The sequence below is a fragment of the Gymnoscopelus microlampas genome (genome assembly GCF_963454915.1).
Source record: "Gymnoscopelus microlampas genome assembly, chromosome: 19".
Classification (NCBI taxonomy): domain Eukaryota; kingdom Metazoa; phylum Chordata; class Actinopteri; order Myctophiformes; family Myctophidae; genus Gymnoscopelus; species Gymnoscopelus microlampas.
In genome coordinates, this window is record NC_139956.1 from 457,165 (window position 1) to 485,038 (window position 27,874).

The window sequence follows — 27,874 nt, forward strand, 5'->3', positions numbered from 1 at the left end:
AATATACCTGTGGTCAACAGATGGCAGTGCAGTGCTGCTACATACAGTCCTGAGCATGCGCACTACAATATGACCAGAGCACGACATTGCATTCTTTCCTAGGAACACTTGAAACGTCACCAAACTGATCTCTCGTCCTGCCTGGTGTTTACTAAACCTTACATCCACTACATTTATTTGAAAACTTTAGTTACTAGTTACTGTAGATTTTGATTATTATTACAAAACATACAATAACCGCTTCAGCCCTATATATATTTCGGCCATTTGACAATAGCAGATCTATAAGCTCACAATTGCTTGTAGATCTGCTATTTTCAAAAGATTGTTGTACATTTTATACATTTGAAAACTCTTAAGATGAAGCAGCAGGGAAGCGAGGCTGTGCACTTAGTATTTCAGCTTTCGGGTCAACCATAAAAGTAGACATGCTCAAGGCATTTTTTTACTTGAATAAGTGAGCTCCTCAAAAGCCAACTAGTCGTCTAATATGTTGTTGACTCCCCACCAGGACTAGCAGTGACATGGCTGCAGATGACAAGTCCTCCTCTTCGTCCTCTACGGAGTGGAGCGTAGAGCCGCCTGTCCTGTCTCCCGCCAGTCCCTCACACCTGACTCATTTCAAGCCGTTAACGCCAGAGCAGGATGAGCCACCACTGCACTCAGCATACAGCTCCTTTGTCAACCTGTTCCGCTTCAACAACAAAGGTCAGCGATACACGCACACACGCACGCAGAAGCATCAATGAAGAGCTGGTGATGTGAACTTAAGCCACATCCATTTTATCCAGTAGTTCTTGCCTGCTGCTGGAAGTTAAAAGGAAATAATACTTTTTTGATTGATTGATGTACTTTATTTAGTAAGACATGAGAACAGTACATGACAGTACATAACAGTACATGGAAGTACAAATTCGCAATACAAGGTCTACTAAACTGGATAGCTCAGTTAAGCACGTAGCTTGTTTAAGATGAGATCCCCACGCACACAAATCATGATGACATATAAGAGACAGACAGATATACACACTACTATACAGAATGTCATACAATCAGTTTACAGGTTACTGGTATGAAGGGTGAAAAATATGTACAAAAAAAGAAAGAGCGAGGGGGGGGGTTAGGTTAGGACATGGGGTAGGTTAGGACTTGGACAGGGGCCATTTTTGAATTGCAGCCTCCTGAAGGTGTATCTTTAGGGCATTTTTGAAAGTGAGTAGGGTTTTACACTCCTTTACTCTTTTTGGTAGGGCATTCCACATTTTAGATGAATAGCATGAGAAAGAGTTCATTCCCTTTGTTGTGCCAAATCTGGGTTGAACATGGTTTGTGGAGCTGCCTCTGGTGTTATGATCATGGACTTGATTAACATTTTGGAAGTATTTTCAATGGCTTGTCAAAAGCTTGCCAAATCAAATTTCTGTTTTAAGTGAAAGGTCAACATTGTAATTGTTAATTTTGTCATTAGTGAAGTAGGCCTAAGAAGCTTGAATAATATGCCATTTTGTAAATGTATCTAAATCTGCTGCAGGAGAAAGGGAAAAGATGCATAAAAGCCTGCTTTCCTCAATTGCATCTAAGTGATTTGTAGGAAAAAGGAGACTTGGAATCTTACCAAAGTCATGTCAGTTTATCTGAGTCTTGACCTGTAGGTGCACTCCTTGTCTACCCAGTACTTTTCCACTAGTACATGCCTGATTGAGTGTCACTCCCCCAAATTGGCACAAGGTGCCTTTTGGGTATTTATTGTCACCCTGACCATGGCTCTTATCAGTAACCCTGAAGAAGGCCGCTTGTCGGTCCGAAACGTTGGTTTCCCTGTGATTATTATTAAAAAAGTTGGCATCGGCAGCTACGAGTGTGCGGCTCTACTTCTTTTTCTTCATTCAGTGTTTTTGCCGTGAGCTGGCACCTCATGAGGACTGGTGTGCTGTGCACCCTCTGAAAAACGTATTAAGTCTTCCCTGCATTCAGCACCCTCACCTAGTAGCGCCCAAGATGCCGCTTGAGACCAGTAACACAGAGACCCTAACTGAAGAACCACTTTTGGACTGCTTTGAATTCAGCCAACAGGAGCGGGACAGAATCCTGGGAACGGAGTCCCTGTTTGACCTCCCAAGTGGTGAAATTGAATTGTCTAAAGAACTTTTAAACCTATACAGGCGCAAAACCAGACAGTTTATGCATATGGTGACTTTGAGCGACTATGCGCGCCAAGGTGTGATCCCAAAGGGACTAAGATGGCAAATAGAGCCCTCCCTGGGTCAGCGCACTGATGATTTTTGTGACCGCTGGTGCGCTATCTTGAATAAATGTTCCATGGATCTGATGACATTGCTGGTGGAGCAACTGCAAAAGGACCTGACAGAGATGGATGACCTCATGACAGAAAAACGCAAAACATTGCAGAGAGCAATCAACGATGAGCCCAAATACAACAATATCCTAAAAGTACATCAGGAACTGAACGACAAACTCTGTGCTGAAATCAAGGAAAGAAAAATAAAGAAATTCAACAAAGACAAGAAGGACAAAGCGGACGGCACCGTCTACTTCTGGAGGAATGATGAACCCCACGACCAACCGTCACAATCCACAGTGCCGAAACGCACAGACGGCAGACCAGCCCGGGGGCCTCCGATGTTCTCTGATCAACTATCCACAAGCAGCGCCTCCTCCAACTCCAGCAATTTTTTATTCAGAGCCAACAAACAACGCGGCCGCGGCGGCTTCGGCCGAAACGGCGGACCAGGCGGGGGAAAAAAGCGAGGCGGGTACTACAGGAACCCAATCCAGACCCGCTCACACAGCCAGAACCCCCAGGACTGAATGTGGTGAATTTATCAAGTAAGCAGCTGAGCCAGGCACATATCTCCCTGCTTAACAAAGGTTTAAGTTTTGTACCTACAACCCAGTCTAATGATTTCGATGTAAAAGTTGATGTATTTAAATTCTTTAGACAGATCCGCCTTAGAGAATTCTTTGCGTCTCCAGTAATTGCTAAGCCTGATTCTGTTTCATCTGACGTCACTGATAATGAGCTCACACCCTTTAGAAGCAAGAGCAAATTTATTCCCCCCACCAACCGCAATCCCTCCATTGAAACATATTGTAGACTAGTAGAGGATGAGATTATGTCACTACTACAACAGAAAGATAAGCACAGATCACATGGCAACCTTGATAAAATTGAGAAACAAGCGTTGCTTGATCTGAAAGCTGACACTTCTATTATTATCAGGGAGGCGGATAAAGGTGGCGCCGTCGTAGTGCTCAATAAATCTGACTATGTAAATGAGTGCTATAGACAGCTATTGGACGTTAAAACCTATACAAAACTCGCCTCAAATCCAAGTGGGCAATTTAAGACTACAGTTTATGCTAGTCTACAGGATTTCTTTCATGCTGGTGATTTAACAAAAAAAGAATTGGATTTTCTGAACAACCAACACCCCATAACTCCTGTGTTTTATACTTTGCCAAAAATCCACAAAAACCTAGAGAAACCTCCAGGTCGCCCTATTGTGTCGGGTATTGATTCACTGACTGCACCACTCTCCTCCTTTGTAGATTTTTTTATCAGGCCAATTAACGAACAATTACCATCCTATGTGAAGGACACTGGGCACATGATTTCTATTGTTGAATCTTTAGAACCAGTAACTGGGGATACTATTTTGGTTACCCTTGATGTTGAGGCTTTATATACAAATGTACCCCACGAGGGTGGTATCCAAGCATTGGAACATTTTTTAGCTCAACGTTCCCCAGAATCTAGACCTTCTAATACCTGTATTGTGACCCTGGCAGAAATTGTCCTCACCCATAATTACTTTTTATTTCAGGATGACTATTTCCTGCAAAAGAGTGGAGTGGCCATGGGTTCGCCCATGGCACCCAATTACGCAGGCCTTTATGTAGGTTATTTAGAGAAAACGAAAATCTTTAATCCTATTTGTAATCCTTTCCTGTCCAACATTTTGATGTGGAAAAGATACATTGATGATGTATTTTTATTATTCAAGGGCACCCGTGAAGAACTGCATAATTTTTTCTTATTTGTGAATGCTTGTTCAGACCACTTGAAATTTACCATGAGCTTTGACTTTGATTCATTAAACTTTTTGGATTTATTGATAACCCGTGGTGATGACAACAGGCTCTACACCGACTTGTACAAAAAACCCACTGACCGTAATAGCTTATTGAGGGCAGACAGCTGTCGCCCCCTCCCACTCAAAAATAGTTTACCCTACAGTCAATTCTGTAGAGTGAAACGTATCTGCCAAAAACCAACTGACTTCAACCGTCACTTGTTGGATATGCAGAAAAGATTCAAAGATCGGGGGTATAAGGCTACTCAAATTAACAACGCTGTCCAAAAAATTAATTCTAAACCACGATCAGACCTTTTCCAGAGACGGTCAGATGAAAAGAGTCGGGCGCCTGCTGTATTCTCCACTCGCTATTCTCGTGCTGCTGAAAACTGTAAAACAGTGATAAACAAACATTGGCATATACTGAGGTCTGACAAATCACTCCATGAAGCCTTCTCTCAACCCCCTTTGACCGTATTTTCACGCGGTCAAAACCTCAGACACCATTTGGTCAAGTCTGATTTACCCCCCACTCCCTCCATGCCTTCGCAACGTCTATTGACCCCCATTCCCGATGGAAACTATAGATGTGGTGCCTGCACCCAATGCAATTTTACCCACAGGTGTCAGTCTTTCAAACATCCCCATTCTGGCAAAAAGATTCCCATAAAAGGTATAATCACTTGTTCCACTACTGGGGTTATATACCTGTTAACCTGCCCTTGTGGCAAGGCTTATGTTGGCATGACCAAACGTGAACTTAAAGTCCGCATTGCTGAACACCGCAGCACCATACGGTGCAAAAATATGAATTACCCTGTTGCAGCGCATTTTGCAGAGGCCAATCATCCAGTATCCACGTTGCGCTATATTGGCATTGAAAAAGTGAATGTACCCAGAAGAGGGGGGGACATTGAACAATTGCTCCTAAAACGAGAGGCTTCATGGATTTATCAGCTAAAAACTCTATCACCTATGGGTCTTAACATTGACTTTGATCTCAGACCGTTTTTATAGACCCTCATTGAATTGTATATAATTGTGTTTTTGTTCTTTTTTGTTCTAGAGGCGGCCCACCAACAACAAATCCACTTCTAACGGGCTATGCACTCTGTGTCACATGATGTGATTTATCTGGGCTCTCATGTAAATACCCTATAGCCCATGACTGTGTATAAATATGTTTATGCACTATATTTGGTAAAGTTTGCACTGTATATACAGTATTTTCTTGTCTTTTTGTGGTTCTCTTTATTCTGTATGCTTTTGGCAGTTATTTCGTTTAGGCCATTTACATTACTCACTTGACAATGGGCCATTCGAATTTGATGAGCATGTTAATATGTATTTCTGAGTCTTGACCTGTAGGTGCACTCCTTGTCTACCCAGTACTTTTCCACTAGTACATGCCTGATTGAGTGTCACTCCCCCAAATTGGCACAAGGTGCCTTTTGGGTATTTATTGTCACCCTGACCATGGCTCTTATCAGTAACCCTGAAGAAGGCCGCTTGTCGGTCCGAAACGTTGGTTTCCCTGTGATTATTATTAAAAAAGTTGGCATCGGCAGCTACGAGTGTGCGGCTCTACTTCTTTTTCTTCATTCAGTTTATCTTACCAAAGTCATGTCAGTTTATAAGACTGCAGTTGCAAAAGGCTCCATGAGCCGGCCTGCCTGCCACGTGACTCGTCATGTGTGTGGATTCCTGTGCTGCCTGCTACTGTAGGAACACCCCCCTCAGTGTTCAGAGGTTTTGAACACTGTGCTATATTGTCTTTCAGAAATTCCTTCTTGTGATGTGATCGCAAGTGGGATGTCCTCTTATTATTTTTACATTCATTCTATTAGAGGGACAATCATGTTGCAAAGGAGGAGAAAACTATTGCTAGCATCTGATGCTATTAATGATAAGAAATGGAATGAAGGAGTTGCAATTAGTGCATCTAGAGCACCCCCTCTTTAAGATAGATCAGATGGACTTCCTCTACAATGACCCGAGGGACTAACCTTGTTGATGTAACAGCTGAAGGAAGTGGACATTGATCAGTATTGATCAATGTCAGTGATGCTGACACTTTTGTTTTCTAGTGGTGTTCTTCTCTACTTCCATATGAGTTCACCTTCTTTTATCTATATGATCCTGTCCTGGTGAAATAGTCGAAACAACAAACAATTATGTTTTTCCCTAATTTAGGCTCAAGTGAAGGAGAATAAGGACCTCCCCAGACCATATCATCATGGTCTGGGGAGGAGTGTTATCAATAGATAATCTACTCTTCTCTCTGCTACTCTTTCTGTTTCTATCTCTCTCATTCTGTCCTTGTGTCTGTAGAAGAGGGACGTCCTCCGTCGGCAGGCTCAGAAAAGCCGGATTCTGGGTCTTCGTCCCCACAAAGAGACAGGAGTAGCTGGTCCTCCAGCCCCACCCCCTCTGTTCACAGCTCTGGCTCATATAGGATAGTTCGCCCCCAAAAATACTTTTTTCCTATCGATTAGTCACCCCATTGAATTCATGGATATTTTTTAGTTTTTGTCGCATTCCAAAGCCAATAATTTCATGACCAGCAGCGGTTAAGGTCGGAGACACAAAGAGTCTCCTTTGTGTCTCCTACCTCATGGGTCCCAACCCCACTTATAGGAGCGGCTACACCGCTCAAAAAGTACGTACAGTAATTGAAACTGATATATCATGAAACAGTCACTGGCATTTGATCACTAGCATTGTGTTGGAGTGCTCACACACAGACAGACAGACAGACAGACAGACAGACCAGATCAATGTGTTTTTTACTTCATTATAACTAGTTGGCCTGGTCATTTTGATCTAAACCTTCACCAACTTGTTTGCAGGGCCCTCCAAAAGGCCAATATGGGTTCTTTCCACATTTGATGATGCAATACCCCTAACTGTAAACTTTGGCCTTTTATTGAAGTCTCTCTCTTGCAGTGAATAAACCAATCAGTGATAACATAGTGTCTTGGTAGACAGAAGCCAGACAGCTGTAGCTGGAGTAGAAGGTTAGCTGCCCTATTAAAGGTTGTCATGTGAATGCCTCCCATTATTTGGACTGGATCATACATTTGATGTTACCAACCATAGGATTGCATCCACTGAGGTAGGAAACGACAGCCCTATTCCAAAACACTATATCATAATATAATTCTATATTACTCAAAGTTTGCTATGAGCATTCTATATCTGTTGCACATTTTAATGCTAAAACAGAAATTCATTTTGACACCATCTACAGTAAATGACTGAACTTCTAGTGTTCCATGAGCTTTTTTAATCTGTGCTATCTGTAATTTGAAAGATGTCCCTCTTTTCAAATGGCTCATTTTGGAATCAAACTAAATAATGTGTCTAGAATGTCTCGTTTGTTACACCAAGTGATCCGCTCTAATATTCTTTGGTTATGGCTTTTCATAGACAGCAGTAAGTATCTTATGCTTCTCTGAAGTCTGACATTTATGGAGGTTTGAAAAACATGTTTCACCTTTGAAAAAGACAGAACATGAATGGAAACACCATGGCAGACTGTAACATCCATTCTCATGTCTTTTCTGATTACAGTGGATTGGCCAGGTGAGGCTCTTCTGTGCTGTGTGGTTTGCTAATTATACTTTTGTCCAGGCATTAACTACTTGGTCTCACAGAATAGCCTAATACCAACACTTACAGTATGTGTCTGTGCATGTGAGTTTGTTTTGCAATGTGTGTGTGTGGTAATTTACTTAATTATTGGCATTTGCAATGGAGTGCTTTCTACTGGTCGCCCAGATGTTCAAAGTGGTAATAATAACTGGAAAGATGTTTGTGATTAATCATTTGCGAGCTAACCCTTTAATTCTACACAAATGACAACGTTTTTTGTTGTTTCTTGCCTAATCAATTTGGTCACATTCAAAACTAATTAGAATGTAGTTGTTGCATTGTCAAATTCTCACAGTTCTAGCTCTGTTTTGTTATAACGGTCAGTCCTATGGTAAGCTTTGATGAACGCAAGCTTTAAAGAACATTTTTTATTTTTTCTGTTAATTATTTGCATTGTTTTTTTTATTTAACTGGGATAATTGACAATGTGGCAACATTGATTTTTAGATAAAGAAATCATGCACTGTCTTTTTTAGTTATCTTGTGTGTGTGTGTGTGTGTGTGTGTGTGTGTGCGTGTGCGTGGCTGTGTTTTCTTAGAGGGACGCAGGAAATCTGAAACCCCTCTGGGAAGTCATGACCCTCGCACAGCTGTGCAACTCCGTACGGCTCTGAAGAGGCTAAAGGAAATCATGGAGGGAAAGAGCCAGGTATGAAATCAAACACCCCCGAAGTAAAATCAATCGTGTGTCAGTGTCACACGTTTTACCAGACCCTTGAAATGTTCTTTACACCACCTGCTTGATCTAAAGCGATATCTGTTATTATAGTCGCACGTTTTTGATGTTTCACACCATTGCATTCAAAGCCTGCGGCTCGCGACTATGAGGTCAGTGCAAAGACACAGTGTTTTGTGGTGATTTGTTGTCCACTAGGACAGCGATCTGAAGCAATACTGGATGCCAGACAGTCAGTGTAAGGAGTGTTACGACTGTAATGAGAAGTTCACTACCTTCCGCCGCCGCCATCATTGCAGACTGTGTGGCCAGATCTTCTGCAGCCGTTGCTGCAACCAGGAAATCCCTGGAAAGTCCATGGGCTACACAGGTGAGTGCTGCTGGAGGGGGATGATACTATTAAAGCTACAATCTGGGACTTTAACCTGAGCACTCTTCCTTTGAGCGGTGCGTGTGTGTTGTTTGTGCATGAGACGACAAAGTATTTTATACAATATCATTTAATATTCTCTGAATGGTGGTGTTTGTAAAGTAATGATGATTAACTTCAATTAAATTTGAATTGAATTTTACTTAAATGGAAAAGGGGCTTGTTAGGAATAATTCAGTTACCAACTAAGAAAACACAAAGGTCTTTCTTTCTATATTCCATACTGCCCCTCCCTTCTCCCTCTCCCTCTCCCTCTCTCTCTCTTTCTCTGTGCGTGCATGTAGGAGACTTGCGGGCATGTACCTACTGTCGTAAAATAGCGCTAAGCTACGCCCATTCTGCTGACTCGGGTTGTTCCATTGGCGAGGACCTGAGCGCTCTGTCGGACTCTCCCTGTTCTGTGTGTGTGTTGGAGCCCAGCGAGCCACGGACCCCTGTGGGAGGACGCAAGGCCAGCAGGAACATCTTCCTAGAGGAAGACCTGGCCTGGCAGAGGTGAACACAAGCTTACACATTTAGGACTAAATGGAGTTTTGGAATCCTGTTGGGCCACTGTTAAATCCAGTGTAATTTAAAAACAGTTAATTGAAACTTCAAAGTTTTTAAAAAGATTTCATACAATTGTCTCTGTACTCCTGGGTTTCGATCCGCTGTGGATCTTCTTCAGGTCATATGAACCTGCACTCCTGTTGACTTCCTAGGCAGCAGATTGTAACAGGAAACACTTGTGAATGTGTTTCTTGTTCAAATCTTCTGCCGAACCAATCAAACAAAGTTATGGTAAACTGAACCGGAACAGGAAACGGGTATGCCTCCTTCTAGAACCTTGGGGCTACAGTTGTGCACAGAGCCTATTGGCCATGTTTGCCAGTAGGAAGCCAGCAGGGGAGGGCGATCTCTCGCACTAGTGACTCCTACAGGTTGGGGGGCCTGTTCAGCAGCAAGTGGAACTGGGAGGGATATTGTGTTGCTCTGCACACATTACACCTACCCCATACTGTCGGGTAAAAACATGTGTGACCTCATCAGAGGAGACGTGGTTGTCTATACCCTACCAAAGAGCAACAGTAGTAAGGCTGGGTGATATGGACAATATCAAATATCACAATATGTTTGACCAAATAGATATTGGTATGGTAATATGACGAAATTGTAGGGATGACTGTTAGTGCTTTCACAAATATTTACACAATGAGGTTTTTGATAAACAATCATTAGTACTGCCTATATAATAACTAAGTGTGTAAAGACAAATAATAGAACTGCTAGAACAGTCAGTTAGGTTCACAAAAGTACGTCACTTTACTTTGAATGCAGCCTTTAAAACACTTACCAAATTACGATATCCAAAAACCCAGACAAGATCTAATCTCATAATCACAATATCAATATAATGTCTCTATATTCCCCCAGCCCTAAAGTAACAGGGGCTATACACATGGGGGGGAATTGGCAATGGCTAAAGTCGGGGGGGGGGGGGGGGGGGCTCTGGTGAGTATAGTATCAGAGATACATGGCATGCTGCATGTTTCCTCCTGTGTGAATCCATGCCTGCCTCCACTCTTTTGCTGTACATCGGAATTGGAATATTTGCCTGTCCTGAATCCACCCTGCATGACAAACCATATTATTTACTTTACATTAGATTTGAGCTTATGGATGCACCATATTTGATTATTATACAATTGGACTTCTTATTAGCATGCATGGTTTATATTCATACACAGTATGTCATGTTAGAATTCTAATTTAGATACACAAACCATTTTTTTGTTTTTCTACCCATTTATTTTGCCTTCCTTGATTGTTATTCTACTTTATTTCCCCCTCTCTGATTTATGGTATACTTGTTGAAATGTCTGCTATGCTTCCTTGCCGTTGTGTGCTGCTTTTTTTGTTTGCTGTGCATTGTCAAGATTCACTGGGATCAGTCATCAATGGCATGTTGAGATTATAAAATCCAGTTCAATCCCTTTGACAGTTTCCAATCCGTTGCCTAAATGGGATGATCTAAACATTAAAAAGCCTTGAATTTATAAGAATATATAAGGTTCTAGCAAGTGATTCCGACATTATTTGGTTCAGAGGAGCCATTGCAACTGAAAGAAGTCAAACCCTCAAGGATATATGGAGAGAAGGAGCCATTTTAGACATATCCACTTAATCACTCACCGTAGAGATTAATACTGATAAGGCCTTGGTATGTGCCGACAACATTGTTTATCAAGAGGCCTCGTTGAAGCTTCTCTCTCATGTAGTTTCTCTTCAGTTTCTTTCCAGCCATTTATGGGGTTAGGTTTTAATCACATTTACCATGCATAAAAGGGAGATCAACTGTAAAAGAATGTTAATTAAAGTTTCTGTCTGAGGTCTCATTTAACAGTGCTTGTATTTTGTGCTCCAGTGCTTGTGTTTGTGAATGTAAAATAGCATTCATGTCTCTTTGACTGACTCAATCAATGTGCACCTTCTACTTGTGTATCTTTTGACCTGTCTCAAAGAAAATCTTTTCCCCCTCTCTCCTGGCATAGAAAAACTCCTATTGGGATGAGAAAGAAGTGAGTCTTGCTTCCTGTTTTCTTTTTTTCTTCAACGTTTCACATCTGTTTTGCCTTTAGCTTCCTGTAAATGGAGTCTGATTCATTTTACCTCTACTTACATTTGTCTTTAGTACACATCTTATTGACGTACACACTGTACCTTTAAATACAGCTGGTGTTGCATAACGAATCAAGGGGAGTGAAATGATCACAGTTGCTAAAGGTTAAGTGGTGTGTGTGTGTGTGTGTGTGTGTGTGTGTGTGTGTGTGTGTGTGTGTGTGTGTGTGTGTGTGTGTGCGTGTGCGGTAGCAGCAGCAGCTTGATTCATCAGGAGTCACAGAACAGTGGCCTCAGCTCCAGATTGTCAACACTACAAGAAGACTTAGGCAAATCACCTGCTAGGAAGAGGTCAGTTGCTTCTCTGAGTGGTAGATTCCACCTTGATTCAGCATTCTTTGGGTTCAGCGGTCAGACTGCCTCCTGCGTGATTTCCCCTGCAGATCTGCCAGTGTGACCAATCTGTCCCTAGACCGGTCTGGCTCCTCCAGGGTGCCCTCCTATGACAGTTCAGTTAGCCCGCAGACCAGTCGCGCCATGTCCAGCACCAAGACGGGCACCAAGCAGGACCACAGCGAGGAGGAGAGAAAGATCCTTCTGGTGATCAATCTCTGTTCTATGTTCATTTTACCAAGGAGAAAAACAAAGGAAATCTGACAAAGATGCTTACATGTATAAATTGAAAGATTTAGTAGAAATCTAATCGAGTTAAAGTCCTTTATTTGGAATATGATTATGCATTATATTACCACGCATGTAAGTGCCCTCACTTGTCAAAAATATAACACGACTGACATTTTACCATTTTAAACCTGGCGTCCCTACTCTGGGCATGTCATAATAGGAGACCATTCAGCAAAAATGGGCAAACATTTGGAAAAAATTGCAGATCTACAAATTTGGTAGTAGAAAAAGTATATAGGGTTTTAAGTGGTTAATTATTGATGTATGACCATCAGGACTCATCCCAGCTGAAGGAACTGTGGAAGAAGATCTGCAACAACAACACAGGGATGGAGTTCCAGGACCACCGCTACTGGCTGAGGACCTACCCAAACTGTATTGTGGGAAAGGAGCTGGTCAACTGGCTGCTGAGGAGTGGCACCATCTCCACGAGGTACATCTTCTGGAACCTGTTTCCATGGACGTTAGGTTAAGAAAGCTATAAGAGATGAAACTGGCCACTCCCGAGTCTGATGTTCTGTAAGAGCAAAATGGCCGCCATGTGAATATGGTAAATGAAAATGCTCCACTTCCCGAGAGAAATTAAACTTATCTTGTCTTGTCCATCCTGTTCCCCTCTGTGTTGCAGGGCCCAGGCTATAGCCATAGGCCAGGCATTGGTAGATGGGCGCTGGCTGGACTGTGTCACTCACAATGACCAGCTGTTCAGGGATGAGTACGCTCTCTACCGCCCACTCCAGGTAGTCAATGGAAAACATTGGGAGTGGTGAAAGAAAACGAATCAATACTTTTTTAGGCAGCTTACAAACCACATTGCCTCTAATTTCTTTTCCTGATCCTCAGAGCACAGAGTTCTCAGAGACGCCATCTCCAGACAGCGACAGTGTCAATTCCGTGGAGGGGCACTCGGAACCATCCTGGTTCAAAGACATCAAGTTTGATGATAGCGACCCGGAGCAACTCGCAGATGACAACGATTACACCTCTAGTGTGTATCACAGGTGGCATCTTTTTAACCGAATACCTTTGATATCGATATTATGATTGATGTTAATTGACTGTGTGAGTAGTATACTAGAAGTAGACTTGGTCTTTAGGACTGGAGTTAACCCATTAAGACCGGGGACGCATCTGCGTCTCATTTTAAGGTTTCTTTGGGCTATTCAAAAATAGCAGATATACAAGCTCATAGCACGGCACCGAGTGCCGCGCTACGAGCTTATAGATCTGCTATTTTTGAAAAATCGTTGTTTATATATATTTTTTTTATATATTTTTTTAAAAACTGTTAGGATTTAGATTTTTTTAAAGAATCGCCTCAGGTCTTAATGGGTTGGGAACACTGTTGTAAGGTATACCGTTAATATGTAACCTGATTAGGGCTTCACCCAGTCTTAGACTAGCTGTCTTTAATTTGGTTGTGCAGGGTAAAATCCCAGTAGCCTCCTGATGATTTCTCATCTGCTATGTCTCTCTCTCCCCCTTCTCTCCCTCTTTCTTTCTCTCTCTTGTGTCTTTCTCTCTCTCTCTCTCTCTTTCTTTCTCTTGTGTCTTTCTTTCTTTCTTTCTTTCTTTCTTTCTGTGTGTGTTTCCTTTGCCCAGACTCAGCCAGCCCCAGCAAGAGGACATCGGTCAGCAGTTTCCAGTCTGCTGTGGACAGCGACTCAGCAGCCTCCATCAACCTGAACATGGAACAAGATAATGTTAACTTCCACATCAAGAAGCAGTCCAAGTATCCCCATGTACCTCTGCCTGCCGAGCAGAGAGGTAAGTAGACGCACACATTATTCTCGCATAATTGAGAGGAAACTCTCATCTGCTTGACAAACAAGCTGTTTTTATACTTGCTGAGGTGAAACTACAGTATATTTATATTAGTTCATTCATCTCTGCATCTTTTTCTCTTGTCGCTATACATATATCAGCTGAGTTTTTGGTGTCTGAGGACGGAGGACAGAGCATTTCCATCAGTGATGCGTTCATCAAGGGTTAGGAATTCCCCACTTCCTCTTTTGTTTTTATCAAAGTAATATTGAATGTTAGAAGACTTTACGGTGACCAGGCTAACGCTGGCTCTTTCCACAGAATCTCTGTTTAACCGTCGTGTGGAGGTGAAGGCCAAAGAGATGCTGTTCACTCCTCTGGGTTGGCATCACAGTTCTCTGGACCAGCTCCGAGAGGAGAACGGGGAGAAGGCCATGGAGCGACTGCTGTTAGTAGAGACATTGGTCCCATGTTTAACATAGGGCTTATCTTCTTCGATTACTGTTTTGATTAATTGAATGATCAAGAAGTGCGTTTCTGTTGGGATATTCTTTTTTTTAAATATATATATATATATATGAACGTGAAAAAATGCGACTAGATTTTCTTTGATAATTGACTAGCCTGGTTAAGCACTTAAACCTTATTTTATACTTGATTATTTGAATAATTTCACATTTCGGTCTGTACACAGTCAAATATCTGTATATCGCAACACTCCAGAATGCAGTCACTAAATGTTTGTTGGTATCATTCCAATGAATTTCTCATGAGAGTAGCTTGATGGACTGGAAAGTCTTAAGAACTTTCTGTATACGTATGAATGCTATTGATGATTTATTTTAATTTTTTTAAGCATCTTCCCATCTCCGTCTGTCTCCCCACCTGCAGTTCGGCCAACCACAGCCACATGATGGCGCTACTGCAGCAGCTGCTCTACAGCGAGTCTTTGTCCCTGTCATGGCGAGACATCATCGTCCCTGTGGTCCGACAGGTGGTGCAGACCGTACGGCCCGATGTCCGTAGCTGCGACGATGACATGGACATCCGACAGCTGGTCCACATCAAGAAGGTAAAATGCCATTCCTGTTATTACTGGTGAGACTGGATTCAGATGTCACATGGCAAGAGATTTGCTGGCTGCTATGCTCACGCACCTTTATATCTTATCTCAGGTACCATGTGTAAATATGTAGACAATTTGTTTTTAGTTTCTTTGTTCTTTCTTGTTTTGATCTCCTTTGCCCCCTTGCCCCCCCCTCTTCTTCCCTTTTTTTCTTCTATGGAAATAACGATACGATGGGAACTATGCACGAAAACTGATTTCACCCACTTCTTTACTTCTGTAAACCTGTGATGTGACAATAAAGCTGATTCTGGGACCCAGGAGATGGCGCCATTGGAGGAGATGACCTACCACGCCGGCAATGGACCACACTGAACCGTCTACGAACTGGGGTCGGTCGCTTGAAAACATCAATGAAGACGTGGGGCTTGGCGATCAGTGCGGCATGCGAGTGCGGTGACCCTGAGCAGACCGCCGACCATATAATCACCATCTGCCCCTTATGTAGACCACCCTCGGAAGCCAGCCTCTTTGACCTAGGACCAGAGATGCGGGCATGGCTACACGACACTGAGTTGGACCTCTGAAGTTACACGAAAGAAGAAGAAGAAGGGAAAAAAGGAGGGGGCCAAGTATAGACCCCTGGGGGGTTTAAGTGGTGAACGTGGATGCTTGTGTTTGAATATACTGTAACAAGACCATTAGTTTTATATGATACGAGTTCGAGACTTGATTTGTTATCTTATAAATAACTAATACAGCTTAAATCTCCACTTTCTTTTCCCCTCAGATTCCTGGAGGGAAGAAGTTTGACTCATCCGTGGTGAATGGTTTTGTTTGCACTAAGAACATCGCCCACAAGAAGGTACAGCAGGCCAACCACCCATTTCCCCTGAAACAGAAATGTCTTAATTAAACGCTATATATTTTGTTGTACGATACATTCCGAAAATATCTGATCTACACGCTCACAACACAACTTGTTGTGAGCTTGCAGAGTGCAGCATGTGTATGTAAATGTACTCTGTAAATGTGTTGGAGATCTGCAATCTTCCATAAAATGTTGACAAATCTTCTCTTTGAAAATATTAAAAAATTGGGTCTGCACAGCATTTAGGGATCGTTGACACGAAAACCACTGAGTTACACAAACGATAGCCTCGATCTCCAGACTTTTATTGTTTAGTTTTGCTAAAAAATAAAAGCCTGGAGGAACGCGTCGGTGTACCCGGTATAGACCAATTATTTGTTTACAAACATTGGGACTGGACGTACAGGTGACTGTTTCATGTAATCAATTCCCAACAGATCCCCAAACCTGCTGTTTTGGGGTGAGCTTGTTTCAGTTCATTCAACCTCCTCTGTGTGTAGGCTAGTGGGGTGCGCCCTGGCGACACATATATACTTCATCGCGTAACGGTATTGCGCAACGAGAACAGCTGACATACAAGCTCACAACCGCGTCACGGATGAGACCGCTGTGAGCTTGGAGATCTGCTATTCTCGGCCGTTAGGCTCTGCGCGCGACACCTTCGCGGGACGGAGCATAAATTAGTCTTGACGGGCTGCAGCTGCGCGAGCCAAGCAGGTTCTGATGCCATGATCATAGAGCGCTCCCTCCGTTCCTATGACAGCCACTGGAGGTGGAGTTTTGAGGACAACTGCTTTGAATTGTTATTATTATTTACACACAACAGAAACCAAGGATTATATATTTCAAGAGCGAGAGATCACAGTAAAAATCCTAAGCATTCTTCCTCCACACTGGGAGAAAAACATCATCTGATAGTTTGATAGGATGCATTTTTACACGTGAGACTGTGACCACTTTTACATTGCATCTTATGAGCGGTGGGGTTCTTTTGCTGCCGACCTGCGTGCGCATACTGTTTCGTATCAGTGTGACGTCGTCTGTTAAGGCGTCTATAGGAAGTGTTTCATTTCCCCAACCAACCAGAGTGCAGTGGGCGTCGCTCGTAATGTTGTGTTAACGGGGCGGGGGTTGACGGACAGATCGGTGAACCAATGGGATGCAGCCGCATCACTCTGCGGCTCTATACACCCGCCCCTCTATACACGAAATCAGGAGCGTTGGTGCAGCCTACACAAACGACATACACAAACATACGTGCTTCATCAGGTTCATTTCTAAAAGGAAGTGATCTTACATTCATTTATAATGGGCTGTAGTATTGACTAACCTGCCCCCATCACACAGCTCAGCAAATCATAATATTACTTTACAAGTCAATGTCACACAAGCACAGATAAATACAAAAAGTTTATACAATTAGTAGGCTACATAGTATAATACACAAACATAAATGGGATATAAAAATGTTTTTAAACGGTTATCAATGATCTGTGACATAAAGTAATAGCTGACCCACCCAATCTGTCCTGAAGGTTAAAGACATACAAACAAAAATGGGCAGTCAGATAAGAGAACTCGAGGGATATTCATTAAAGAGATTACAATCCAAAATAACCTTATGAAAAGGGCAACTCTAAAAAGGAACATAGTTCTATTTTTAAATAAATGGTCTTCCTCTCATTTAATCATTTAAACCCTAAGATTTCATTGAGTTTGTTACATAAATCCAATAGGTCTACCCCTACAGTGACAGTATTGTAAGGCTCCTGCCTAGGGTCGGTGACTTTACTTTGTTCTTGCCACCAGCACCTCCCACTCTAGATGTGCACGAGTACTCTCCAATTAAATACAGTATAAAATGTCCCCTGTCGACCACGTGATGGAAAACACTGTATGCTTTACCATTTACTTCCACCTGGCACCGTTTACATTTCTATTCATCTCCTTCATCCAAGTCAGAAAGCAGTGAGGAGATTAGCAATTCAGGTTAGCAATTTCAGAAACAATAAAATAACATTGTAATGCTATTTTTTTTTCAATAGCAAAAATAGCAAACTTACAAGCTCACAACGCATTCCATCTACATAAGCTTGTAGATCAGCTATTTTAACGACACCTTTGTGCAACAAATTAGGACCATTAAGTGGTTAATCAGAAAAAAATAAATTACAATTATTTCACATAAATTCTTTGATATATAAACAACTTTATATATATTAATTTTTTTAACTGCACTTCTCGTTTATCAATCGAAATTGTAATCAATAAAAGAATCGCTAAGAAAATAATCAATAGTTGCAGCCCTATTCCTCTGTACAAACTATTGCACATTTTTGCTTTCTTTTCAGTTATTAGGTAATCGATGATACTGTACGCCCGCTAGGTCACTGTTGATTCATTCAGCTGTCTATGTTCTCAGTACTTTTCCCTCTGTTTTGTTTGCATTTACAGCAAGTCCTGGAAAGGGTGAGTCTGATGACCCAGGGAGACCTGGTGATGTCCATGGACCAGCTCCTCACCAAGCCTCGCCTGGGCACCTGTCACAAGTTCTACCTGCAGCCCTTCACGCTTGCGAACAGTGAGTAGCACCTCTGCTCTCAACTGCAGCATCTCCACAGTCAATGTGCTTGGTCCCTATGTGGACTAGGGCATGGTGACCATTAGGCCTGCACAATGCTTGCTCATAGTCCATTTAATTAGTTTTCTTTAAATATATTATATTTATTTAGGGAATTTTAGATAAAAGAGCGACAGCAAACTGAGTACAGAGAGAGTGGGAAATGGACACAAAACACAGGTTTTGCGGAGGACTAGTCACCTACCACCCTGTGATCCATTTATATAATATGTTATATTGTCGCCGTTGCAATATCCAATAACTTAACTGTACATGGCATCATTTTTTATCATGTCATGCTGCACTAGTGACTATCTGTTAACCAATGTAGACATCCAGAATCGCTCATCCTGTATCGTTTCCTCCTTTCAGGTGAAGTAAAGACCTTGATGTTCTTCGAGGGCTGTCCCCCCCAGCTGGGCTGTACCATCAAGCTCCCCGGTGCAGCCGAATACGAGCTGGCCAGGGTGAAAGACATCATCATGCTGATGGTATGTGTGGCCTACCACTCGCAACTCGAGATCTCTTTCCTCATGGACGAGTTTGCCATGCCACCCAGTCTGGCTCAGAGCACCTCCTTCCCTTGCCTTCTGGAGGGCACCACAGCCGAGGAGAAGGGGGACGAAGAGCGAGACGGGGATGGCCAGGAGAAAACCATAATTTCTGGGGTTGGATCGGAGGGTTCCACCATAGACTGGGGGACGATGGTAGGGCAGCGGGACGGGGAAAGGCCTGCCTCAGAGTCTTCGTCCAAGGATGACGATAAAGAGAGCCCGCACATGAAACTGAAGCCCAAGTCGTCTTTGTCTTCCCCTGGCCAAGGAGACGAGGCCAGGGACACGGAGAACACCACCTCCACCCCAGTCTCTAGCCCTCCTCTGCTTGTCTCTCCGCCTTTCATTATGGATGAGGGCTCTCCTTTATAAGAGCATCGGAGGGGGATACTGGGGAAGAGGGGAGCCTAAGGAAAGGGGAGTCGCTAGATTCAGATGGCTCTGAGACGCCCCCTCCCAGGTTGTTCCGGGACCCCCTGCAGGACGACACAGGGCTTTTCGTGGCAGAGCAGGTGGCCTCGTCCGACGACCGGCTGAAGTCCATCTCAGCCGTCTTCAAGCAGGAGCTGAAGGACATCATCTTGTGCATCTCCCCGTTCATCACCTTCAGAGAACCGTTCCTCCTCACCTCCGCTGGCCTCCGCTGCCCCAGCAGGGACTACTTCCCAGAGCAGGTACTCACCTGTTCCATTTATTATTACTAGACCATACCCGGTCGACGCATCCGTGGGGGGATATGCGCACATGATCTGGCAACCCGGGAGGCGACATTGTTTGACACATAAATGCTAATAAGAAGCTGAGATTTGATGAAATTGAAAAACGGGCTCCACAGTTAAGTTCAGATGGTAATGGTCAATGGCTGTGTGCAAAATCAGAGCAATTGGTCCAGCCACTGAGGAGAACCGGGTAGCTTCACCTACCACTACAGACCCACTACAAACGGACAGAGGTTACTAGAATTATAGTAGGATATATATCATTGCTGTCAGGTGGAAACCTTGTATGTCTAAAACCACTCAGTAAAAAAGAACCTGTGTTCCAATGGATTCAATCATGTAGTTATTATTTAGTCACAAGCAAGTTATCGCTACTACACACTTGTCATACAATGAAGTATAAAATAGGGTATTAATTTATGACAAAAATGAAATATGGACATACAGTGATGCTATGTAGAGCTGTTGTCGCAGGATTTATGGATCAAACGTCAATATTCAATATGTCTTGTTTTTCTCAGTTAGGCAATTCAACAATTCTTGTTTCATATGTACTTATTTACCACTCTGTAAGGGAAGCAATTGAGATTAATTGATTGAAGTGTTGTCACATACAGTGCTGAAAGATACAATTATTTTTTAATGTATCTTGCGATGGAAGTTCTCATATTGTTGATTATATTGTGTTGAGAAATCATTATATTGAACAGGTCCTAATAGTACTGTGTGTAGTGTTATCATGCCATCATGCGTCTCCTCTCTCCTGCAGGTGTACCTGTCCCCTCTCCTCAACAAGGACTTCAAGGAGCTGGACGGGCGCAGGAAACGGCTGCTCCTCAAAGACCCACCCCCCTCAAGTCTGGCCACTGGCCTGGCCAACGGAGGTCCCCCGCCGCGACCCGCCGTCATGCTGCCCAGCCACCGCCTCACCAGCACTCGCATCGTGGATCAGTTGAGCGGCAGCCAGGACCTGGCCAAGATGCTAGCCGACTACCGGGCCAAGGGAGGCCGCATCCGGCAGCGGGAGGTCACCGACCCCTTCAACTCGGTTGGCCCCGGGGGGCCCGCCACCCTAACCCAAAACAGGGAGCGGGACAGGGAGGTGCCTGTCAGGGCTCCGGTGAAAGCTGACAGTGAGGAGGAGAAGCCAGCTGGACAGAATGACATGAGCTGGGCCTCCAAGGTGGGACCGGGTTTGAGATTTATTGTGACTTACCTGCCAAATCATAGCCTGCATGTGTAGTTTACTCATCTAGGGATGAAGAAACTCCTCTAGAGATGAGCCAACTATGAGTTAACCACTTAAACCCTAGAGACTTAGTTGACCCCAGGGGTCTATGCTAGGCCGCTCCTTTTTTCCTTTACATCTCTTGGCTGAAAATAGACCATCTACAAGCTCACAACGCGTTGCAATGCAGCGCGTTGTGAGCTTGTAGATCGGCTATTTTTCTCGACAGAATAGGGACACTGGGGTTCATGTGGTTAATCATTTGCATGTTTAATCTTTTCTCAGCTTTTTGGCTGTGCATGCAAAACGGAGGCTGCTTTGCATGTCAGGTGGTTGGAATAGATCAGAATAATTCCACTTCATAAAGTCTTAAAGTCATCTGACCTGTACCCATCGTCTCATTCAGCCAGCACTGGTCTCAGTGTTGATGACAGGCGGAGCCCACCACCTCATCCCTGATCTGAGATCTGTGAGGGACACTGTGAGTGGCATGGCGTGTGCTCTCATAGATTGTCATGATTGATTCTTCGCGTCGTTTTTGACATTGTTTGTTGGTTTTATTGTCCCCAGCTGGACTGTCTGAACCCTGTCAACCACCAGAGGCTGTGTGTACTCTTCAGCAGCTCTTCAGCACAGTCCAACAACGCCCCCAACCCCTGTGTCAGCCCATGGTAAAGTATTGTACACTTACAGCATGTGGTATAATATATCCCTGTAGTGTCATATTTTAATGGCTGAAAGTACTTTTTCAATTATTGTCCATTTTTGTTAACAGGATTGTCACGATGGAGTTCTATGGCAAGAATGACACCTCTCTTGGTGTTTTTTTGGAGCGATACTGTTTTAGGTGAAATAAAATTATGATATAAACACAACCCCTGAAACACTTTAAATAACTAAATGAGCTGTACAGTCACTAAACAACAGCCTGTACTTGAGCTTGTTTGTGTGTGTGTGTGTGTGTGTGTGTGTTTCTAGGCCGTCTTACCAGTGCCCCAGTCCATTCTGTGAAACTCCCATGGTGCATCACATCCGACGGTTCGTTCACGGCAGTGGTTGTGTGCAGATCGTTTTGAAGGAGCTGGACTCTCCTATTCCTGGTGCCGCATATGCAAACAAGTAAATACTAAGAACAATAAATTGGAGCTAACTTGGAGCATCTCAAGTTTATGGCTGCAGATATTGATTATTTTCTTGGCAATTATTCTATTGATTACTACTTTTTATAAACGACTAAATTGATTAGTATGATTAACCACTTAAGCCCTATTTTATACTTCATCGTACAACAGTGTCACACAAAAGTAGCAAAAATAGATTATCTACAAACTCACACTGTGTTGCATCGCGAAGCATTGTGAGCTTGTAGATCGGCTATTTACGCCTTATTTAATTAGAAGAAAAGAAATCCCCCCCAAAAACTTGGCCTCTATCTGTCTTTGTAGGTGACACCAGTGGTTCCATTGTCCAATGACTCGTGGTCCATGTCGTTTGCCAAGTATCTGGAGTTGCGCTTCTACGGTCATCAGTACACCCGAAGAGCCAACGCCGAACCCTGCGGACATTCCATTCACAAAGATTACCACCAGTACTTCTCTTACAACCAGATGGTGGCTTCCTTCAGGTTAGGTCTCATTTCATCTACTTTGTCAGCCAACTGTCTGTTCATCTATCCATCCACACACTTCATCCATATATCCTATGTTGCATAGTGGGTGGGTGGGGGGATCGACCACGAACCACGGTCACAAACATAACATCCGGACGAGGCGCATCGTTGCTCCGATCTATACCAAACTTGGCACAAACACTAGTCCAGGGGCCACGTTAGGGGCAGGCACACAAGTGTCCTTGAGCAAGACACTGAACCCCTAACTGCACCTTATGAGGGTGGTTGCCTCCACTGTCGGTGTGGTGAAAGTGTGTTTGAAATATACAGTAACACACAACCATTTATCTTTTCTTCACTCCGTTTCCTCAGCTATATCTCTGTGAGGCTGCTGGAGATCTGTCTTCCTCCTCCCAAGATCTTCATCAGGAACCTGGCACCATCTAAAGCCAACATGCAGCAGGACCTAAAGGACTAATCTCTGAAGTAAGAGCCATAGCTCACTGTTCCTTCATACTTAGGCCATTGTGTACATATACTCATATATATTGGATATTGATATAGAACTCATAATTATATTAATTATATTAAAGTCATACTTTGTAACTTTTTCAATTAAACAAAAAATATTTTTGATATACTCTTCACACTGGTATATTCTTCACAAAAACAAAAAAACCTGTCTGCCGCCAAAACTCGTACCAAAATGCAGCAAATTTGAACATGAAATGTATTTTAACGTTACTACTGTATGTGCCATTTCTGAATACTTTGTTATTGCTTTCCAAAATATCCTCGGAAGTAGAATATTGATTTTGCCCTATGGTTAATTGATCGACAGGGTAACCCAGGTGTACCTGTCCATAGACGACCGTCTCACCTCACTGAAGACGGACACCTTCAGCAAGACACGAGAGGAGAAAATGGAGGACCTGTTTGCTCAAAAAGACGTACGGTTCGCCTCTCGGCACGGGTCTATATTCTCTGTAAAAGTGCTGTTTGTACCGGTTGCGGTTAGGGGTGCAATCGTCAATCGAACTAATCGATTTAATCGATTATAAGAAATAAAGAAAATCGATAATCAATTATTTTATACAATAATCCATTAATTATCTATCCCTTTTTTGGGCATGTCATTATAGGCATATGTTTAAAAAAAAAATCAAAACAAAAATCAGATTATAAAAAAGCTTTGATTATTTGATTAATCGCAAAATGAATCGATAAAACAATCGCTACTGAAAATAATTGATAGTTGCAGCCCTAGTTATGGTAACGGAGCGGGTGACGTTGCATTTTTCCATGTAGATGGAGGAAGCGGAACTACGAAGCTGGATAGAGAAGCTGCAGGCACGCCTACAGGCCTGTGGCCTGGACTCCCCCCAGCAACTGCAGGTTGTTCTTGAGTCAGTAGTGATGAAGAAACAAGGACTGTGTGAGATGCTGCAGTCCTGGAATAGCAGGTTAATAACCTTGTTCATTTATTTATTTGTGTCTTTAACCCATTCAAACCGGGAATGCATCTGTGTAACCACTTTAACCATTATTTATAGTCAGACAAAATAGCAGATCTAAGAGCTCGCAATGTGTCGCATTGAGGGCTTGTAGATCGTCTCTTTTCACTATTTGACATACTACGAAGTGTATAGGGTTAAGTCCATAGCAATAATGTTGTTTATGCGTTTGAGATGCAAGGACTGAGATGCAATTTGGCGTCTAAAGCCTAATTATATAATTTTTTTCTATTGTATGAAATGTACATGTACAAAAATAACTGATGGTGTGAATTGGGAGTAACACGCAGTTCATTCTATACTGTGGCATGTGCTCAGAGCAGGTGAGCCACCCAGGGCCCAGTTCTAACAGTTTTTAGCTGTATTCTGTCTGTCCTTCACATCTCCAGGCTTCAGGACCTGTTCCAGCAGGAGAAGGGCAGGAAGCATCTGTCTGTCCCTCCCAGCCCAGGCAGACACAGACAGACCACAGCTGACGAAGCAAAGGTTTGTTCACAATTATCAACATTGGCCATCATCTTCAGTTTCAAAGTGCTTTATTTATAAAGCAGCTTAAGTAAGTTCTCACTATAAATCCCTTAAATTTGTTTCAGAGGACATAAACACTATTAACAAATATATTCAAATATACAAATATTCAATGCCAAGTTACTACTATTCTGTAATAGATACATGAATGCTCGCTGTTAACACTGCTATTATATCTGATAAGCCTAAACAGCATTTGTTTATAACAGTACTTGCACTTCTATTGTAATAAAAAAAAATGAAAATGCATCTAAGGCTAAAAGCAGCTCCGAAGTGGTTGAGTTACAGGGTGATTAACAATGTTAATCTAATGTTAATTTAACATTAGAAACAGTAGAAAATCAATACAAAGCATATTGTAAGTGTACGCAGTATTGCTGTGAAACTGGGCCTGAGTGGGCCTGGCCGAGTTTGTGCGGGGCAGAAACGCGCGCGGAGTGCACGCATTTTCTTTTTACATGAATTAATTATACGTGTGTGTGGGAGGAACTAGGGGGGGAATAGTTATAGTATAACCTACCTCCAAAAAAATCTATAACACACCACTGCAAAAAAAACGAGTCTACTTTGGATCTGATGGATAGGCTTCTGTGCAGACTGCAGTCTGCAGAAACACTTGGACGGACCCCCTACCTCATTGGTTCTCAAAGTGAAGTCAATAGGAACCAAATGGAGTCCCCTTATGGGTCTGTAACTCTGAGTGTCCAAATGGAACCAAATGGACCCTAACGGGTCCATTTGGTTCCACTCTCAGAGTTAAATTAACCATGATTTTACAATATGAATTGGGGTCCCAGAGATATAAATGCCATTAAATGGGGGTCTGTAGCCTAATACATGTCAAACTGGGGGTCGTTGAAATTAAAATGGTTGAGAATCACTGCTAGAGCCGTAAAAATCGTCTCTTATGGGGGTCCCTGGTATATCTTTTCAAATGGGGGTCCGCGGGCTAATAAGTGTCAATTTGGGGGTCCTTGACATGAAAAGGTTTGAGAACCACTGCCCTACCTGATCATAGTGTTGTCTGGTTGCTCCTGACATTATCACAATGGCAGCAACTAAATCCTTTGATCTCTGATGGCCGAAACATTCTCTGTGTCCTCCTCTTCAATACCTTCGGTTTTGGTCAAAAAAAAAGCGTGACTCTCACTCTCAATGGGTGAGAGTTGGCAGCTCTGATTTATTTAAAGACATTTACTAGATTCATCAGACCTTAGAGGTTGATCCTACCAACATAACGCCCTGGTTTCTGACTGGTATTATTTTTGGGAGCATTAAAATGATCCATGTCTACTGATTAGATCATAAAACTGGTCTCTCTTCTATAGTTATCTTATCTCTGATACTGGTCTAATAGTTATCTTTTCTCTTTTACTGTTCTTTTAATGTCATGGTGTTGTGTGTTGTGACAACATGTGTCCAGATGGTAACCAAGGACAAGCAGAAGTAGCCTTGTACTTTTTATATACATTATATTTTTGATATTGATATTTTGCTCAATAGACTGAGGAACAGTCATTTGACCTGTTGTATGTTTGATCATATAAATATCACAGTACCTTGTGCCTCTGATGTAAATACATTCATGTATGTTTGATCATATAAATATCACAGTACCTTGTGCCTCTGATGTAAATACATTCATGTCTGTTTGATGTGTGATATTTCACACAACAAACTGGGAACACTGTATATTTGACCTGTATGTTTGATCATGTAACTATCACTGTACCAGCCTTGTGCCCAAGTGTATATAAACCTTTGATGCATATTTGTATATAAACCTTTATAAGAACCAGTATGTGTAGATCTATAGACCCTTAACAGACCACATCACACTGATAAGACCCAGTATGCGGGCACAGGCCGGCACCAAATGAACCCCATTCTGTCAATTCAATTCAACTCAATTCAATTCAAAGGGCTTTATTGGCATGAGAAAACATACGTTTACATTGCCAAAGCAAAGAGCACAATACAACAATACAGCAATACAATCAAAACAAAGAAATGTACATTTGAAAGTCAGAATCTTCAATAGATCAATTTCTATGTACCAAGATCACTGGGTGCAGGACTAGTGCAGGAATATACACAATGATTAGTCTTTAGGGTGGTTGTGTTCCGTTTGATATCCTGTCATGTCTCACTAGAACGCGCCTCACTAGCCAACACACAAGAGGAGGTTGAATGAACTGAAACCAGAGAAACCCAGAAATAATATGTTGGGAATTGATTGTATTAAACGATGATAAAGTCATTAATATTACAGATGTACAGACAGATTTATCTCTGTAAAGACTTTGTTTCATTAAAACACACAGTTATTCATGTTGTTATGATCAACTTTATGTCAATAAACTCTATGTTCAAACATGATTTATTTTCTGTGTTCAGGTTTAGAAGCACTCGTTGTAAATCACTCCATGTCCTGTTTATAAATGACACTTACTGTATGCAGGATGTGGAGTCATTTAAAACCACGCATCGTGAGCTTGTAGATCTGCTATTTTTGATGCAGAGATTTATAATTATAATAAATGAACCTATACATATTATTATAATAATGATATATAATTATTATAATAATAAATGAACCTGTAGATTATTATAATCATTATATATAAGTATAATAATGAATTACAGATTAGCTTTATTTCTCAGTAGAATGTGTGTGTATTTCTAACTGCTTGTTCTTTGTGTTGTTTTATTTGCAGGATGTTTTATATTATATTATATTATTTTATTGTATTTAATGTGTCAGTGCAGGTTGAGGTCATGCAGGTGAAAAAGCCTTGAACAGTTCTAATTCTCAGCACAGAGGACTGACTTACACTTCAGTATGAGCTTGTAGATCGGCTATTTTCAAAAGAGTACTTTTACTTTTGGTACTTCAAGTATTTCTTGTTGCCAATACTTTTGTACTTTGAACACAGGACTTTTATTGGAGTATTTATAAATTGTATATTATTATACACAATATAAATTATTTATTCTGACCCCTCCCCCATCTGAACATATATGTTAGCACCAGGGACCCCCAGAGAAGCACTTACTGTATCAAGAAAAAATGAATCAAAATGATACAAAGTGTTTAAAAAAAATGCTCAAGACGAAATTTGTCACAAAAAAAAATGTGTCGATCTACAAGCTCACAGCGCGTCTCTTGAGCTTGTATTTCATACATGGGCAACTGGCGGCCCGGGGGCCACATGCGGCCCCCACCTTCACTTAATGTGGCCCACAGGTTAATATCAGAATA

At 42.2% G+C, this 27,874-nt stretch overlaps 1 pseudogene across 1 annotated transcript; it reads left to right on the forward strand.

Moving 5' to 3' along the window:
* The first annotated feature begins 521 nt into the window (after positions 1–521).
* On the forward strand, positions 522–26,062 carry LOC311035143 (1-phosphatidylinositol 3-phosphate 5-kinase-like; annotated as a pseudogene). Its single transcript has 28 exons — positions 522–708; positions 6,429–6,500; positions 8,291–8,400; positions 8,626–8,797; positions 9,142–9,352; positions 11,389–11,415; positions 11,708–11,806; positions 11,899–12,055; positions 12,415–12,572; positions 12,768–12,879; positions 12,983–13,127; positions 13,742–13,906; positions 14,065–14,127; positions 14,225–14,351; positions 14,795–14,975; positions 15,760–15,834; positions 18,295–18,421; positions 18,833–19,688; positions 20,503–20,916; positions 21,532–21,632; positions 21,737–21,808; positions 21,940–22,080; positions 22,407–22,585; positions 22,943–23,056; positions 23,412–23,520; positions 23,879–24,033; positions 24,474–24,570; positions 26,036–26,062. The product of its transcript is annotated as a 1-phosphatidylinositol 3-phosphate 5-kinase-like (transcript).
* Positions 26,063–27,874: the final 1,812 nt, after the last annotated feature.